At 37.5% G+C, this 18,751-nt stretch overlaps 1 long non-coding RNA gene and 1 other non-coding gene across 2 annotated transcripts; one reads left to right on the top strand and one right to left on the bottom strand.

Moving 5' to 3' along the window:
- Positions 1–11,129: 11,129 nt before the first annotated feature.
- Positions 11,130–11,235, top strand: LOC131615391 (small nucleolar RNA R71). Its single transcript, XR_009287808.1, has one exon. It is a non-coding gene; the product is annotated as a small nucleolar RNA R71 (small nucleolar RNA).
- A 5,137-nt stretch (positions 11,236–16,372) lies between these two features.
- Positions 16,373–17,757, bottom strand: LOC131611505 (uncharacterized). Its single transcript, XR_009286942.1, has 4 exons — positions 17,412–17,757; positions 17,033–17,298; positions 16,808–16,951; positions 16,373–16,628 (listed from the first exon to the last, which is right to left on the bottom strand). It is a non-coding gene; the product is annotated as an uncharacterized LOC131611505 (long non-coding RNA).
- Positions 17,758–18,751: the final 994 nt, after the last annotated feature.

Raw genomic sequence — 18,751 nt, 5'->3', positions numbered from 1 at the left:
ATTGCCGAGAACGGTGAAGAACTATGAAGCCATTTGGGTCATAGTGGATAGGTTGACTAAGTCTGCTCACTTTATACCAATGAGAATGGATTACTCAATGGAGAAGCTGGCTCAATTGTACATTGAGAAGATAGTGAGTTTACATGGTATTCCTTCGAGTATCGTGTCAGATAGAGATCCAAGGTTTACATCCAGATTCTGGGAAGGTTTGCAGAAGGCTTTGGGTACTAAGCTGAGATTGAGTTCTGCTTATCATCCGCAGACGGACGGACAGACAGAAAGAACTATTCAATCGCTAGAGGATTTATTGCGTGCTTGTGTGTTAGAAAGGAGTGGTACTTGGGATAGTTATCTACCATTGATCGAATTTACCTACAATAATAGTTTTCACTCGAGCATTGGTATGGCTCCGTTTGAAGCTTTGTATGGTCGGAGATGTAGAACGCCTTTATGTTGGTATGAATCTGGCGAAAGTGCGGTGATTGGACCAGAGATTGTTCAAGAAACGACAGAAAAGATTAAAATGATTCAGGAGAAGATGAAGGTTTCTCAGAGTCGTCAGAAGAGTTATCATGACAAGAGACGGAGAACTCTTGAGTTTCAAGAAGGAGATCACGTGTTTATAAGAGTTACACCTATGACTGGTATCGGACGAGCTCTAAAGTCAAGGAAATTAACTCCGCGTTTCATTGGTCCGTTTCAGATTTCAGAAAGAGTGGGAGAGGTGGCGTATCGCATTGCGTTACCACCGACACTTGCGAATCTGCATGATGTATTCCATGTGTCGCAGTTGAGGAAATACATTGCTGATCCGTCACATGTTATCCAAGTGGATGATGTACAGGTAAAGGATAATCTGACAGTTGAAGCTTTGCCTACGAGGATTGAAGATCGGAAGGTGAAACAATTGCGTGGCAAGGAGATAGCGTTGGTCAGAGTAGCTTGGGGAGGACCAGCCGGTGGAAATGTTACATGGGAATTGGAGAGCCAGATGAAGGACTCCTACCCAGAACTTTTTGCCTAAGGTATGTTTTCGAGGACGAAAACTTTTCTAGTGGGGGAGAGTTGTAACACCCCATAAAATTCTTTGTTTAATTTAATTAATTTTTTATTAAATATTAGAATTAAGTGGAATTATTTGGGAATAGGAATGAAATAAGGCTAATGGGCCAGTGTTGCAAGTAGCAGTTGGGGGGTGTATCAGTTGCAAAGCCCTTTTCTAAAATAAAGTTATATTTTCATAAAAATAGAAAAGAGGAGTATTTTTGTGGAAAAAGAACCAAAAGGGAGCAGAGGAGATTGAACGTGAAATTGGGAGAAGAGCAAGTGCGAAGAGGAAGAGAATTCAAGAATTCGACATCGAGGTAAGGGGGGATTCTTCTCATTAACCTCTATTATGGGATGTATGAATGATTCGATGGAATTTGTATGTTAGGATTTCGAATTGGATTATATGTCGGGTTGGGGTTTTGGGGTTTATAGAACTTTAATTCAATTTAGGTTGTGATTGATGATTGGTGATGAACAATGATGTTAAACCTGACTAGAAGTATGTGTAAACGTGCATTTTATGTCGTACGTGTGATTTATTCTGCTGAAATTCGTACTGGTATGATTTGAGAGTATTTGGGAGGCATAGAATGCTGTTTTCTGCAGGTTGGGATTTCTGAAATCACCGGTTCGCGCCGCGTGCACAGGGTGGCGCCGCGAACAGGTGGACTGAATGGTAAGATGTTTTGATACGCACAGGTCGCGCCGCGTACCTGTGTTGGCGCCGCGAAGGCGTAACTTTTCCTCGCGTCGCGCCGCGTGCAGGGGTTGGCGCCGCGAAGGCGTAATTTTTCCCCGTTTCGCGCCGCGTGTGGATGTTGGCGCCGCGTGCTGTGCTGTTGGGATTTTTTTTGTTAAAGTTTAACGGTGTATAACTTTTTAACTGTTAGTCTGTTTGATGTGCCGTTTCGAACATAGTGAGACTAATTCAGTGATATATGCAATAAAATGGTGTTTGAGTTGTGACTCGAATTTAATCTAAACACTTGATTTAATTGGTTGTGGTGGTTTATATTGTTATTGCATTGGTTGATGATTATGATTGTTCAGTTGTTTGGTGTTGATGATTAGCATGCGGTATGTGATGCATGCATTTCATAATCATGTTGCGGGCTGTATCCCTTATGGTGGTGGGACAGCGGTAGCTAATTCCCATTGTGTGGAATTGGTGAGAGAAGTAGCCGAATCTTTATGGTGGTGGATCGGTGAGATGGGTTATCCCATGTTTGGTACCACATGCATTTAGTTGCATTGCATTAGGTTGTTGTGTATAATTGTAACATGAATGGAAGTTGTCCAATGTTATGATTTGTGTGTATTTTGGTATGTGTGTTGTTATATTATCTGAATATAATTGATTTGGGTGAATAATGTATGGATGAAGTTGTATTGTTTATATACCTATAACATTTGTTAATGCGAATGAAACTCACCCTTACTGTTGTTATTTTTCAGATTGAGGAGTAGCTTGTGTACTTGGTGAGGATTAGCTCGTCGAGTAGTTCGTTAGAGTCGGTTGGGTCAGTGTCATGCTCTGGTCGTGTAACACCGGGAACGTTATTTTAGGATTGGCTGATAAACTTCTGTTTTGTTTATGGTTTATGGTTGAATTATGAGTCTTTGACTCCAGATGTTTGATTATTCAGTTGTTAAGAATATTCCGCTGTGTTAACATGTTACCTGAATAATTTTTGGTTTATCGTTCCTTTATGGCATGACATGAATATTGTTTATTTTGTTGGCGTTGTAATACTCTTCTTCATGTTTTACTCTGATTTTAATGTTAATTTCCGCGGGGTTTAGAAGGGTGTTACACATAGTATTCACCATTATAGTTGTCCCCAGCAAAGTCGCCAGCTGTAGCAACCTGCCCTAAAAATTAAAGATTAGAGTCGCCACCTATTCTACCAAGGCGAATAGGAAACCTCGCGCAGTTAAGAGATCGGGGTAAGATACTATATTCAGGTCGAGGGAAGGTGTTAGGCACCCTCAACCCTTTCCTAAGGTTTGCATCATAGGGTTGATATAAAGAAAGGTGACAGAAAGTTATAAGGCAAATGGCAATAATTAACATAATTAGGGTTTATAATTTAATCAGGAAAAAATGAGATTTATGGGGGAGGGGACTCGCCTTGTTGCCAAGTGCCTACGTATCTCCTTATGGAGAATCAGAGTCAACGTAGTTCGGGGACAGGGTTGTACGCCTTAGAATTTGATATGGAGGTGTTTGAAGTTGTTTTGTGCTTTGAAAGGCATTTTGAGTTGCCTGATTGAAAAGGATGAAAATCCGTAGTTTGGTACTAGTAGTTTGAAAAGGTTTGGGAAGTGTTTTAGAATTTGGGCGTACAACCCTGGTTTAATTTGTACTATTAATCGCGATGACTAATAGATTTAATCACCATAATTAACAGATTGATAAAGACTTACTGGCAATTCTAATCGATTGATTCGATTATCACTTTTAGTAAATGGATGTATTTTAATTATTTAATTTCATCGTCACCCCTCATAATCAATAGGTTTGATTAAAAATAATAACGAATTTCATTATTGGGAAATATGCTAATCATCGCAACCAATAAGATGGTTGAAACCATTTAGCAAAATAGATATATTTTTATTATTGGATTTGATTAATTAAATTAATCGATTATTAACCATTACGACTAATAGATTTAGTCGGAACGAATAATAAATTAAATCCTAATATCTCGGCTAAAAAGCTAATGGGATTGAACAAACCCTAATATCTTAGATCCTTTTAGGGTTTTTTTGTGATTTATAATAATTAAAATCAATTAAGTCGAATAATCAAAACAATCGAGACATATCATAATCCTAACCCTAATCCTAATTTTATTATTCTAATCTTAATTAAATAAACCAATTAAATTAAAACTAATCAATTAATATTAAATCTAGATATTCAAATAATAAAGTAAATAGAAATTATATAAAAATATGGACAGTAATCCTGTGTGGCAAGGGTAAAGGTCCATGGCATGCGCCTTCAGTTCTGGTACGTTGGATTTAGCTCTGGAACAATCCTATGGTGATGATTGAAGGGCCTGTGATGGGGCGCATAAAGCCATGCACACCGGATCTGAGAATTAAGTTTGCTAAAAATAAGGTCTTTACCTGGGAATCGAACCCAGGTTCTTTTACCTGATGCCAACCCAAAGCGTGCCTTGCCACTAGGCTACGACAATGTTGCTGATGTTATACCACACGTTATGAATTAAATACAAAATCAATTGATGGATTTTGAATCTGCAGAAGCGCGCGGATAAGGCCTTTTTTCTTCTTCTTCGCGACGTCGTTCCGTCCCCATGGCTTTGGTACCGATCTGCAACAAATCCTCACGTTAATGCATAATAATAACCCAGGTAGACCATAATCCTCCCTACGAATCCAAATGAGCCATTAATTCCGGCCAATTCCTTGGGTAATCCGATATCCCCAAATTAAAGCTTTAGAACCCTAATAATGGTGGAACTCTCAGCCTGCAATGAAACTCAAATTAAAGTACCCAGATAGAACCACAACATCAATACAAACACAAATATATAATTAACTCAAGTGCAGAATACGTGTGGGCATCGAATCGAGTTCAAGAAATTTTTGCTCTTTGGTGAGCGTATGATTTCGCTTCCGTGCGGGCTGAGTTGAAGGCGATGATTGGGTTAGCTTCCAGAGACACCAAGGAATTGATTGGGATGCTTAAGACTCCTTGAATCAACCTCCAACACCAAGAGCAAAACTTGATTTTTCTTCACTTTTTTATGAATTCGGTTTTGCCTTTATGCCTCCAATTTTCCGTCCCAAGAACCCCTTTTGACTTGATCATATTGTCTTCTTATAGTCACAGCATTTAGGTTAAGAATTTTGATTTGAATCTTTGCAATTTATGAAGATTAAAATGTGATTTGAGAGAGATTTGAAAATTGTATTACAACTTTCCATATTTGCATCTAATTTCACAAATCATCTTCCAATCTTTCCTTTGGTTCACCAATCAATACATAATTGATTTTTATCAATTTAAATGCTTCCATCTTCTTAATTGACCTCTCCTTGATTTATTCTTGATTTTATTTTGAATTTAATCAAATAAAAATCTAAAATAATAATATAAATGATGGAAAAATGAAAGGATGGCGTTTGGAGGTCGTGGACCATAATAGGAACATATTTCAAGCATGAAAGCTTAGGCCCATTTGGAAGAAACTCAATATTGAACCATTTATTTCACATTTCGCCTCCAAAATCGACCAACTTTGACAAGGCATATCTCCCCCAATTTTTAAGATATGGACGAGTTCTAGGACTTTTTGGAAACCTCAAGATATCCTCTATAAGTTACTTTGGAACATATTTTTCATTTGGAGATTTTATCTCGATGATATGGCCTTTGACAAAAAACTGTTTTCGGTTGACTTCTAAAAATGACCTATAATCTTTTGTACCATATCTCTCAAATGGTGCATTTCTGGCCTTGGCTTGTGAAATACAAAGCTGTAGAGAATCCAATTTCCTTCCAAATAGGCTTTGAGTGGGGAATTTTTTATGTTCCATGTGAAAGTTATGGTCAGTCAAAGTTGAGTTGACTTTCTCCTAGAGAAACCCTAATTTGAACCTTTTTGTATTTGTTCATCTCTGAGTTTCTATTGATAAATCATGATCAAATTTTGATCAAATGATGGATATACACTTCTATACTTGATGTTTGATCAATGATCAGAGGTTTGGACCCTGCTTTGATTGTGGTTGACTTTTAGGTTTAATCAGTTGACTGTGAATCTTGGAGTTTGTTTGAGCAGGTAACTTTTGGAGTTGAGCTTTGACTTTTGCCATAGAGTTATCTTGGGTCATCATGAACCATAGAGCTTTGATTGAGAACCTCATCTTTTTGATCTTTTCAAGAGAACCTCAAACCCTAGCCTCAGGAGACTCTTGACTTATGGAATGTTGTTTGGATAAAACCCTAATTGTAGATGGGATGAAGAAGGCAAATTTTGGGGTATGACACCATACATCAAATATTTCTACTTCTAGAATGCCTTTTTGAGGCATTTCGTCTCGTCTCGAGATATTTCCAGTTCGTTGACATCTATCACAGTTTATAACGGCAAAGTGAACGTCTTTCCACAGGTTAGGCCAATAGAGTCCAGATTGGAGGATTTTAGCACGGGTTTTAGACGTGCTAGCATGTCCTCCATAAGGGGCTGAATGGCAATGCGTTATTATACTTCCTATTTCTTCCTCGGGTACACAACGTCTAAATATTCCATCGGGGCCTCTCTTGAAGAAAAGAGGGTCGTCCCAATAGTATTGTTTCAGGTCATGGAAGAATTTCTTCTTTTGTTGGTAGCTTAAATCAGGGGGAAGTACACCAGCGGCTAAATAATTTACGAAATCTGCATACCAGGGTGTAATGGTCATTGCAAAGGTGGTTGCGGCAGGTTCGTCGGGAGCATTTCTTTCTAGTTGAGCTATAAGTTTATCATAAGGAAAATCATCGTTAATAGGTACGGTTTCAGGCTCTAGGTTTTCTAAGCGAGACAGCTGGTCTGCTACTACGTTTTCTGTTCCCTTTTTGTCTCTTATTTCTAAATCAAATTCTTGCAATAGCAAGATCCATCTTAAGAGTCTCAATTTAGGATCTTTTTTAGTTAATAGGTACCTAATAGCGGCGTGGTCGGTGTATATTATTATTTTGGCTCCTACTAGGTATGAGCGGAATTTATCCAAAGCGAAAACTACATCTAAAAGCTCTTTCTCAGTTGTAGCGTAGTTCATTTGAGCTTCATCCATAGTTCTACTTGCATAGTAAATAACGTGAAGTTTCTTATCTTTTCTTTGACCTAGGACAGCGCCTACAGCGTAATCGCTTGCATCACACATTATTTCGAATGGTTCAGTCCAATCAGGAGGTTGCATGATAGGTGCGGAGATTAATGCTTCCTTAAGAGTTTTGAAGGCTTCTAAACACTTGTCATCAAAGACGAAATCGGCGTCCTTCATTAATAATTCGGTTAACGGTTTAGTTATCTTCGAGAAGTCTTTAATGAAGCGTCGGTAAAAACCAGCGTGTCCTAAGAAACTTCGTATTTCTCTAACGGTTTTTGGAGGTTGAAGGTTTTCAATAACTTCTATTTTAGCTTTGTCTACTTCAATTCCTCTATTTGACACTATATGTCCTAGCACAATCCCTTCTTGTACCATAAAGTGACACTTTTCCCAATTCAGGACTAAATTAACCTTCACGCAACGTTCTAGAACTTTTTCTAAATTCGCAAGACATCCTTCGAAACTTTGTCCACATACGGAGAAGTCGTCCATGAAGACTTCCATAATATTATCTAGGAAGTCGGCGAATATTGCCATCATACATCTTTGGAATGTCGCAGGTGCGTTACATAATCCGAATGGCATTCGTCGGTAGGCAAAGGTTCCAAAAGGGCAGGTGAAAGTTGTTTTCTCTTGGTCATCAGGATGGATTGGGATTTGGAAGAAACCAGAGTAAACATCTAAGTAGCAGAAGTGTGAATGTCTAGCTAAGCGTTCTAACATTTGATCTATGAATGGCAAGGGAAAATGGTCTTTACGAGTGGCTTTATTTAGTTTTCTGTAATCTATGCACATTCGCCAACCAGATTCAACTCTTTTGGTTATAGTTTCTCCTTTCTCATTCTTTATCACCGTGACTCCTCCTTTTTTAGGTACTACATGAATAGGACTAACCCATTTACTATCAGATATGGGGTATATTATCCTAGCTTCCAATAGTTTCAGAACTTCCTTCCTAACTACTTCGCTCATGATCGGGTTAAGTCTCCTCTGATGTTCTCTAGAGGTTTTCGAGTCTTCCTCGAGCATAATTCGATGCATACAGACAGAGGGGCTGCTTCCTTTGAGATCAGAAATCTTATACCCTAAAGCTGTTGGATATTTCCTTAGGACTTCTAATAATTTTTCGGTTTCAATCGGACCTAAGTCAGCATCGACTATTACAGGTCGTTCAAGTTCGGTGTCTAGGAATTCATACCTTAGATTCTTAGGAAGTGTTTTGAGTTCGTCAGTCAGTTTACTAGGAGCAGGTGTAGGATCGGGTGTTAATGCTAAACATTCGGTTAAACTTAGGTTTTGGTTTTCTTCTTACGTGTTATCATCAGATGTTTTAGTTATTGGGATTTCAAGAATTTCAGGGTTTTCGAGTGGTTCGATCTTCGTTTCTCTGACGCATTCGTCAGTGATGTCCATGAAACAACATGTGTCGTCAATTGCGGGTGCTTTTAAGAAATGAGATAGAATAAATTCAATCTTCTCTTCTCCAACCTCAAAGGTTAGTTTTCCATGTTAGAATCTTCCTGGATATCCATGATGATGAAATCAGTTGGGATGTAGAATTGACCTACTCGCACAAGGATATTCTCCAACATTCCTACAGGGTATTTAACTGAACGGTCAGCCAGTTGAAGAGACATTCTCGTGGATTTAAGCTCACCAAGTTTTAGTTTCTTACAGGTCGAAAGAGGCATCAAACTAACACTAACTCCTAAATCGCATAAGGCTTTATCTATAACAGTTCTTCCTATTACACAAGGTATGGAAAAACTACCAGGATCTTTTAGTTTGGGAGGCATGTTGTTTTGAATTATAGCGCTGCATTCTGCGGTAAGCGTTACAATTTCGTTATCCTCAAGTTTCTTTTTGTTTGAAAGGATTTCTTTTAGGAATTTAGCATACGAAGGCATCTGAGTTATAGTTTATGTGAAAGGTATGGTTATATTTAATTGTTTCAGAAGTTCTACAAACTTTTTAAATTGCGCTTCAGTTTTAGATTTAGCTAATCTCTGAGGGTACGGAATAGGTGGCTTATAAGGTGGTGGTGGGACATAAGGTTTTTCTTTTTTGGGTTCCACTTTGGTGTCGTTCTCATTTATTTTGGCGGTTTGATCATCAGTTGATGTCTTTTTGGTTTCCTTTGGCTCTTGTTGTGACATGGGTGCGTTTTGAGTTCTAGGATCGATAGGTCCATTGTAGTTTGTTCCATTTTGCAGGGTAATCGCATTCGCATGTCCTTTAGGATTAGGTTGTGTTTGAGCAGGAAACGTGCCAGCAGGGGCAGCAGTAGGTGCTTGTTGTTGAGCTACTTGTGAGATTTGTGTTTCTAGCATCTTGTTATGTGTAGCTAAAGCATCTACTTTGTTTGATAATTGTTTTAGTTGCTCACTATTATGAATGTTTTGATTTAGGAAGTCTTTGTTGGTTTGTTGTTGGGAAGCTATGAAGTTTTCCATCGTGATTTCTAGATTTGACTTCCTAGGGGTGTTTGGAGCAGCTACAGGCGCTTTTTGATAGCCAGGTAGGACAGCAGGTGCTTGTCCAGGTGCGTACAACGCATTGTTGTTCTTATACGAAAAGTTTGGATGGTTCTTCCATCCAGGGTTGTACGTGAAGGATAGAAAAACACTTAGAAAGGGGGGGATTGAATAAGTGTGACTTTAAATCTTGGACGATAAAAATAAATTGCACAATTATTTTTATCCTGGTTCACTGTTAACGAAGCTACTCCAGTCCACCCCCGCAGAGATGATTTACCTCAACCTGAGGATTTAATCCACTAATCGCACGGATTACAATGGTTTTCCACTTAGTCCACGACTAAGTCTTCCAGAGTCTACAGATCACAACTTGATCACTCCAGGAACACTGCTTAGTTCACTCCTAAGACTTTTCTAGAGTCTACTGATCAACCTGATCACTCTAGTTACAAACTGCTCAGCCAACTGCCAAGACTTCCTAGAGTATACTGATCACACGATCACTCTAGTTCCTTACAACTTAATGTAATCTATTCAAGAGTTTACAAATGCTTCTTAAAAGCGATAATCACAACTGTGATATTTCTCTTAACGTTTAAGCTTAATCTCACTAAGATATTACAACAGCAATGTAGTGAGTTGATGAAGATTCTGAGCTTTGATTGAATAGCGTTTCAGCAAGTTTGATATAAGTTGTTTTGGTGCAGAATCGTTAACCTTGCTTCTCATCAGAACTTCATATTTATAGGCGTTGAGAAGATGACCGTTGAATGCATTTAATGCTTTGCGTGTTCCGTACAGCATTGCATTTAATGTTATACGCTTTTGTCAACTACCTCGAGCCTTGTTCACGCTGTGTCTACTGACGTTGCCTTTAGTAGCTTTAACGTTCCTTTTGTCAGTCAGCGTAGTCTGCCACGTGTACTTCCTTCTGATCTGATGTTTTGTGAATATAACGTTTGAATATCATCAGAGTCAAACAGCTTGGTGCATAGCATCTTCTGATCTTCTGACCTTGAAGTGCTTCTGAGCGTGATACCATCTTCTGATCTTCAGTGCTTCTGATCTCATGTTCTTCTGATGCTTCCATAGACCCATGTTCTGATTCTGCTTCGACCATCTTCTGATGTCTTGCCAGACCATGTTCTGATGTTGCATGCTGAACCATTTGAGACACAACTTCTGAGCGCTGAATTATGCGTACTCTTTATATATTTCCTGAAAGGGAAATTGCATTGGATTAGAGTACCATATTATCTTAAGCAAAATTCATATTATTGTTATCATCAAAACTAAGATAATTGATAAGAACAAATCTTGTTCTAACAGTACGTGTTAGAGTAAGGGTTTCCCTGAGCGTAGTTTACTTGATCGGATGGAATACCAGTCAAAAGTTGACATTCGGCAACGACATGTCCATTTAATCCACAAATCTCGTAGTTAGGTGCTACAACAGCCGCAGTGGCTGAAGGAGTGATGGTTAAGTTCTCGATCTTTTGAGTTAAAGCGTCTACTTTAGCGTTAACGCGGTCTATACCACTTACTTCGTACATTCCTCCTTTGGTTTGGGTTTTCTCTAGAGCAGCTCATTCTCCTCCCCATTGATAATGGTTTTGTGCCATGTTTTCTATGAGGTTGTATGCTTCATCATGGGGTTTGTCCATTAGAGCTCCGCCAGCAGCGGCATCTATAGTCATTTTAGTGTTATAGAGTAGACCACCATAGAAAGTATGGATGATCAACCATAGTTCGAGTCCATGATGAGGGCATAGTCTTAACATGTCCTTATATCGTTCCCAAGCTTCGAAGAGTGATTCGTTATCTTTTGGGTAAATCCGTTGATTTGACCTCTTAACATAGCAGTTTTGCTAGGCGGAAAATATCTAGCTAAGAATACTCTCTTTAGTTCATCCCCTATAGTTATGGAACTAGAAGGCAGGGACTGAAGCCACGCTCTAGCTCTATCTCTCATGGAGAAGGGAAAAAGGCGTAATCGAATAGCTTCGGAGCTAACGTTGTTAGCTTTGACAGTGTCGGCATATTGCACGAACACGGATAAATGGAGGTTAGGATTGTCTGCAGGGCTTCTAGAGAATTGGTTCTGTTGGACAGCTTGTACCAATGAAGGTTTCAGTTCGAAATTGTTCGCCTCAATCACAGGTGGTGTGATACTTGAGTGCGCTTCAGCTCGTGAAGGAGCGGCATAGTCTCTAAGAGGACGAGGAGCAGCCATCTCTAACTTCGGGGTAATTTGATTGATTTGATCAGTAAAGATCAATTCCTGAGAAATTGGAATTGGTGCTACTTTGGGAAGATGATAAGCTCGACGTCTTACGTTAACAAAACGTTCGATCTCGTTGATTCGTTGTATCAGTTCTCCTCCTTGTGAACGAGTACTTGGCATACAATTGTTCAAACAAAAAGGAAAGAATTTGCCCTAGTCTCTACGGTGTAACAGTGAGTTACAATATCGACTTAAATAGTCCCCGGCAACGGCGCCAAAAACTTGATCGCGACTTTACGTGTCTATAAATCTGATAACTGCAAGTGCACAGTCGTGTCGTGTAGTTTTAAAAGATATCGAATCCACGGGGACTATGAATCGTTCTACCGTTATCTAAGGTTACTATGTAAAGCTAAGGCTACTAATATCTTGGTTGTTTCTAAAGGGAAATGTAATTGTGAAATCTAAATAATATAATAATAAACGGATATCAGTATGTATTTCTTTTAACTTAGGCGATCCGAAGGTCCATTGGCTATGGTTCTTATTTAATTAAAACTCTTTATTAATTCTGTTGTTTAAAAGTCCTCCTCTCAAACTCTCGCTCTGTTGATTTAGACTACTATCCTAACTCGTAATGTACGCTCTCGTCATCCCATTAGATTTAGAAAAGCTTTTTGAAAGTAACATAGTTAATAAAATGCTCGCTTTATGAAGTCGTTATCTACTTAAATCTCCTAGTCTCAAACTCTCGCTCTATTGACTGGGCTCATGCTAGTATTCCGTAACGTACGCTTTCGCCATCCCGCGTCGGGTTTAAAAACACTTTTTGAAAGTAAATAATTTCTAATCAGTTTTAATACGCTATCGCCATCCTTAAAACTAATGTCTTATGTCTACTATCCAGTTAAAGATCTCAAACTCTCGCTCTATTGATTTTAACCTTTATCGGCCTTAAAACCTCAAACTCTCGCTCTATTGATTTTAAGACTCTATTAATTTAAATTAGACATAAAACCAAAAACAAGTGATAGTTAATAAAACATATTCAAGCCAATTTATTTTGGATCCCACGGTTAACTTACTTTACATACCGATATCTTAATTAATTAGCCAGACATATTGATACTGTTAAACATGCATAAAATTATTCGGTTTATGATGAAAGGCATATTAAAAGGCATACAATCATGCAATTAAATAATATAAAGGCAGTAAATAAATAACCTGAATAAAATAAATCTGAAATAAATCTGGATCTTGGAGTACTCGAACTTCCGCCACAGGTTGGCTAGATCGTTCTTCAGAAATTATTAGGCGTACAATTTAAAGGCAAGGAAAACAAAAACTAAATATAACGTAAGGTTAGATCTATAAAAGGTTCACAACAATTTCCGGTGTAGAAATTGTTATGAGAAAAGAAAGCAATGAATAAAAATGCAGAGAAAAATAAATGCTTGAAAAATGAATTCGGCAGCACTTCGTTAGCAAAAATTCGGACCTGGAGAACTGAAGTATCAGCCTCCTTTTATAGGTGAGGTTCTGCAGTTTGGTTCCGTGAATGTAGCAGCTTCTGACTGGGGCTTGGGAGACGCACGTCTCCACTTCTTCAAGAAGACTCAGTAACGGACTTGAGACGTGCGTCTCAAGTGGAGAATTTTTAGGGAAGGTGGGAGACGGGCGTCTCCTATTGGTGATGTGGCAGAGAGACGTTGGAGACGGGCGTCTCCACGTGCTGAAGTGGTCTTTTCCAGCTCCTTCGTGGGCTGGGCTTGATCTGTAGGCCTTTGGGTCTTCTTTGCACCCCTCTATTTACTTCAACACCTCTCTTTCATCTTTTAAGAATAAATAATAATGATTTTTGCTCCATTTCTTCTTCTTTTCACTAATAGTCTCAATATGAACGCAAAACCTAAAACATCGCAAATACCCGCATAATATCATAATAAAACAATATAATTAAAAGAAAATACTAATAATACTTATGGATTTTAAGCTAAATATACGATATAAAATTGTGTTATCAAAAGGTCAAAAGAATCAAGTCAAAATATTGAAGAATCAAATCAGAATATTGAAGATTCAGCAGTTTCTAATTTAAGAGATAAATTAGGAAACTTGTGATTGAAGACCTTTCTTTTAGAAGAAGATATCTGCTGATTTGTAACAGCTAGTAATGCTACGATTGTAAGCCCAAGTCCAATTGGGAATAGGTTATAAAAAGAAAAACGTGTATTGAAAAAATGTAGTCTTTAGGGTTTGTAAAGGTAGACCACCTAGGTTGTGGGATGGCTGGTATGTCCTTCTCGAAACCTGTAGGTAATAGAAGTTATTGTTCTTACTCGAAACCTGTAGGTAAGAGTTGAGTATTATGTTCTTGATTGAAGCTGTGAAGCAAGATCAAGTAAGTTTTTCTTGTTGATTGTTTAAATAGCTGTTACAGGGTTGTAACAGTTAGGTATCACTAGGGAGTGAGCAGAGGTTCTCTTGTCTTAGATGGAGTTCTAAGATAAAGGTTACATTGGGTAGTGACTAGGTAAACTAGAGGTTGTTTACATAAAATAGTACTACTGATTGTGAAATCTTCTTCCTAGCTTGGTAGCCCCCAGAGTAGGTAGTTAGACCGAACTGGGTTAACAATTCACTGTGTTATTTATCTTCTACAATGTATTATCTGTTCAGTCTTGGGTGCTGTAACATCGTGTATAACATTCGGATCAGGTTTAATAGCTTGTCCTATTACAGAACCAATGAAGTTTACAATCTGGTTATGTTGACTGAACAAACATGGTCTCAGTACTCACAGACTCCTTCCTCTTAAGGGGTATTCAAAAATTGGAGATCATTTTGTTCTGATGTATCTTGTATAATGCTTTAAACCTTAACATCTGCATACTAGATGAAACCATTAGTAATAAAATTGTTGCCCATAAAATATATGCTTGTTATCATCAAAATCAGATTTTGAACATAGATTCTCAATCTTGTTCTAACATTATCCTCTATAAAAGACGCCTTGTTATTGAGTTGATGTGTGTGTCATTTCATCTGGTCCGACTGCAGGAGTAGATTTGGCCAATATATCTCCCTCTGTAGGCATTTGATGAATTGTTAGATTCATGAAGTTTTCTTTCTCCTTCCACTTCGACTAGTGTGTAGGAGATATACTTTCATGTTCATCTAAAACCATATTTGAATTGATCAAACTTCCACTGTAGACCGAGTCTCTTAAAGTGTCACGACTTATTACTAGGACAAAGAAGGATTTCCATTTCATGGTGGAAGTTTGTTTCTCCAACTATGATAGCGTTGATTTATGGATTCTTTTGGTTTCTCTTTCGAATAGGGTGAGATCTGGCGATAATGAGGGAATTGTCTACGTCTTAAGGTTTCTTTCTCAATACTCATAATTACACTCATTTGAATATATAATGAATCAAGAAAGTTTAGAAGAAGAGTTCCCTGACACGAGACATGTGACTAATTACTTCTTCCAACAACGACTCCATTGTGATCTAACTTTGGATCAAACGTATTTAATCGTGGAATTTCGCAAGAATTTGAAATCCTTTCCCACATACGGTGCCACTGTTCCGTGCTGAAACCAGAGTTATGCGTAATTGATATCAATGGACTCCAAATACGGTGGCATTGATCTTCGATCATGTGGCGCGAGACAAACCTACAAGGTTAACACTATAACATTCAAGTCCATTATAGATTTCATGTCTCTTGATTATTATATACATTGGATAACTTATATTTGGATTTTGCATGGTTGAACTGAACATATAAATCTAACATATAGATCCCCATATTGAATTTTTGACCAATTCAGAATAACATTATATAAAGGCCAAAACGATTTAAATTTAAAATAAAGAAATTAAATCTATAAATGAGGTGAAACAGATTAAAAAAAATTATAATTAAATTAATTATTTTTTTATTACGAATGTCAATTTGTTATATTGTTTTAAGAAATCTACTTAAATAACTTTTTTAGCTTTATATAATTAAGGTTAATACCACTTTTCACCCTTGTAATAACGGAGAAATTCGCTTAACCCTCTGATAATATTTTTTTTTTAGTTTTCCCCTTGTTGCACCCCAAAATTTGCCCTCTTTATTTGAGTTATAAGTTATGGATGGCGTTTATTTCGTCAATAAAAAAATCAAGAAAAATTAAAGAGTTCCCATTGTGTCGAGATCATTAAATCAAAGGGTCTGTGGAATAAATTGCTAAAGAATAAGTCAGGGCCCACAAGTCATTCAAGTGAAGTTCGTTCAAGCGATGTGCATTGAATATGGAGTTCTATAAAGGATCATGAAGTGAGAAGTATCCTATTTGTGCTGGTACCTTGGCTATTATGGTGATTACAATGGCTTCTGGATGAATCAGTTCCACTAAGATTTTATTGAGGATCAAAGTTGGCATATAAGGTTTCAATTTGAATTCTTGTGCAAGTGTGGTGTACAAAGTTATGTTCGATTCAAGTAATTCAACGAGTTCAAATTTGTGTTCAAAATTAATTGATTGACTCCAAAGTTTTAAGCATACGATTTGTCAGGAGTTAATTCAAGCTTGCTAAAAAGGAAGATTTACTCATATGGTTTTTTGGTACACCAGTTTCAAGACTCGAATCATCATTTTAAAGTTTTGTGGTGTTGGCAAACGTTGTGTTGGATTCGCACCATGACCGTGGGATGATACGCAAGACATTTATCAAAGGGTTTTGGGACTTTAAATTCAATTTAAAAGAGAAGAATGTTTCAAATAATTGAAGGATTTTGTCTATTGAAGTTTACAATACATCTAAAAGCGTTACAAAAATTGAATCATTACCATGTCCTAACGTTACGTTACAGTCATAGAAAAAATACACCAAATTGCCTTAAAAGCGAAGCTTCCTAATTCATCTTCAATTGATTCATCTTCGATTGATGATTCATTCTCCAAACTTTGCCCTTGTTCACTGCAGCAAAAGTCCATGCACTTCAGAATAAACCGAACTTCAAACTTCCAGCTGCATTTATACAAACACTCGCGGTTAAGTTTACAATTTGCAAAAAGACCGAACCGGTTCGGTAACAGCTCAGCATATTCAATATAATAGAAAAAAATAGATAACAGAAAGGGGATTCAGAATATAACAAAAAAAGGAGAAAACCACATAACAGAATTCCAAAAAAAAACGTAACAAACCTCTGAGTTCAGAAAACCTCCATCTCCAATCTTCACCATAGAGCGTCATCATAGAATCATTCACGTTTCATCATCTTCAATCTCCAGAAAACCGATCTTCACCTTCCTCAGAGCATAGTCATCACCTTGGTGTCAATCTTCAATCTTCAAAAAATCACAGAAATTACAATAGAATCCATAACAGAAAAATACCAAAAATTTCTAACTGATTGCATCGAACCTCACCTCCATACACTTCAATCTTCCCTCTGATTCGACCTTCGATCCTTTCAATCTTCATCGCGACACAACAATTTCAATTTTCTTCATCATCTTCCACGTCCACAAACATCAACACAGTTCTTTAATCTGGTCTTCATCTTCATCCGTTCTTCATCTTAATCGCACCTCTCTTCATTGCAACTCCAACAAACAACGCGTTCATATCAGACACGCAGCAACTCGCATTGATCAACATCGCGATTCACATCTGTGATCTCACATCACCATCACTAAAAACAACTCAGAACGACGAACAACATCGAACTCAAAAGGAAGAACTCAGAGAAGACGCAGAATTCGAGAAAAAAGAAGAAGAGCGCAAAGACTGAAGAGGTGTTGGTACCTGAAGTTTCGAAGCATATTCCCTGGATTTATCATCTTTAAGATCAAATTGAAGACACATGGGGACTGATCTCCGGTCGTTGAGTTGAATCAGAGAGTGAATGAAGTCTGAATCGAGAGAGAGCAAATCGACGAGGAAAGAGAGATTGAAGCAGAGAGTTTGAGATTGAGCTAAGAGCAGAGATGAAGGAAGACTCGTTGCGGTGGTGGCCGGAACACCGTCACGGTGATGCTCGCGGAAAGGTGATCGGAGAATGAGGAGGAGCGGCCGCCGTTTCTCGCGTGCGTGTGATAAGAAGAGGAAAATTTCATGTAACCTAATCCCTAATCTGATTTCCTTTCTTTTAATTTTTTGTTAATTGATATTATATTTCACTGTTAGTAATTAGTTAATAAATAATTTTAATTGGATTAAAATTTGGATTAATTGAATGTTGGATCATCATATACCTTGGGCCTCACATTCACGAATTTCTGTTCACACCCCTAGTAGCCCATGCACCATCTCTGTTTTTTGGTCATGCTGAACTCAAAAACAAAAAACAACCTCCCTGGGCCTTGCTACAAATTGCTTGTGTATCACTTCCCTTGAGCCCAGTTGCACTTCCTCTTGTTTTTTTTGCCACAATAATCTCTGCTAGGCCAGCATGTTGGGCCCTGCGCCCTTACTCTAATGCATACCATTTTTTGACCCTACACCCCCTTGTGTACATAAGTTTTCTATTTTAGATTAGTTTTTTTTGCTAGTTTATTTTATATTTCTTTTAGTATAAAAATCATTGATATTTTTGTTATATTTTGACATGATAATAGAAAATAAAAATCATTGTAGTTTTGTTGAATTTTTGCATGATAAAAAGATAATAAAAACATGTGATACTGTTATACCCCAAAATTTGCCCACATCTTTTTTCAAGAAAACTCCAATCTGAAAATTAAGAGTCTCATATGATCATGGATTTTTATTTCAACAAATATCCTGACATATGAAATACTTAGTTTTTAGAATTTTTCTTATACAGTAATTTGGCCTGCAGTTGAATTTATTCTTACGCAAACGCCAAATACTGTTTATTACTTCACACATGCTATTTATTTATTTACAGATAAATAGTACTGACACAATTGGTACAGAGTTAAATCTTTTTGCAGGCGCAGAATCAGGAAACTCAGACTGTACTGGCATACAGTAAATATTAGTTATTTATTATGTCTGTGTTTTTTTAACAAGTCATGTAAATAAACTTTCATTTTTCACATAAAACAAAAACAAAAACAACAAAAAAGAAAATTAACTTTGACTGTTGATTTTTCACTTTAAACTGCTGCGTCAATACCTGA

Source organism: Vicia villosa, linkage group LG6 (assembly GCF_029867415.1).
Source record: "Vicia villosa cultivar HV-30 ecotype Madison, WI linkage group LG6, Vvil1.0, whole genome shotgun sequence".
Lineage (NCBI taxonomy): Eukaryota > Viridiplantae > Streptophyta > Magnoliopsida > Fabales > Fabaceae > Vicia > Vicia villosa.
The sequence above is the reverse complement of the archived record's forward strand: the minus strand, read 5'-3'. Positions and strand labels throughout refer to the sequence as shown.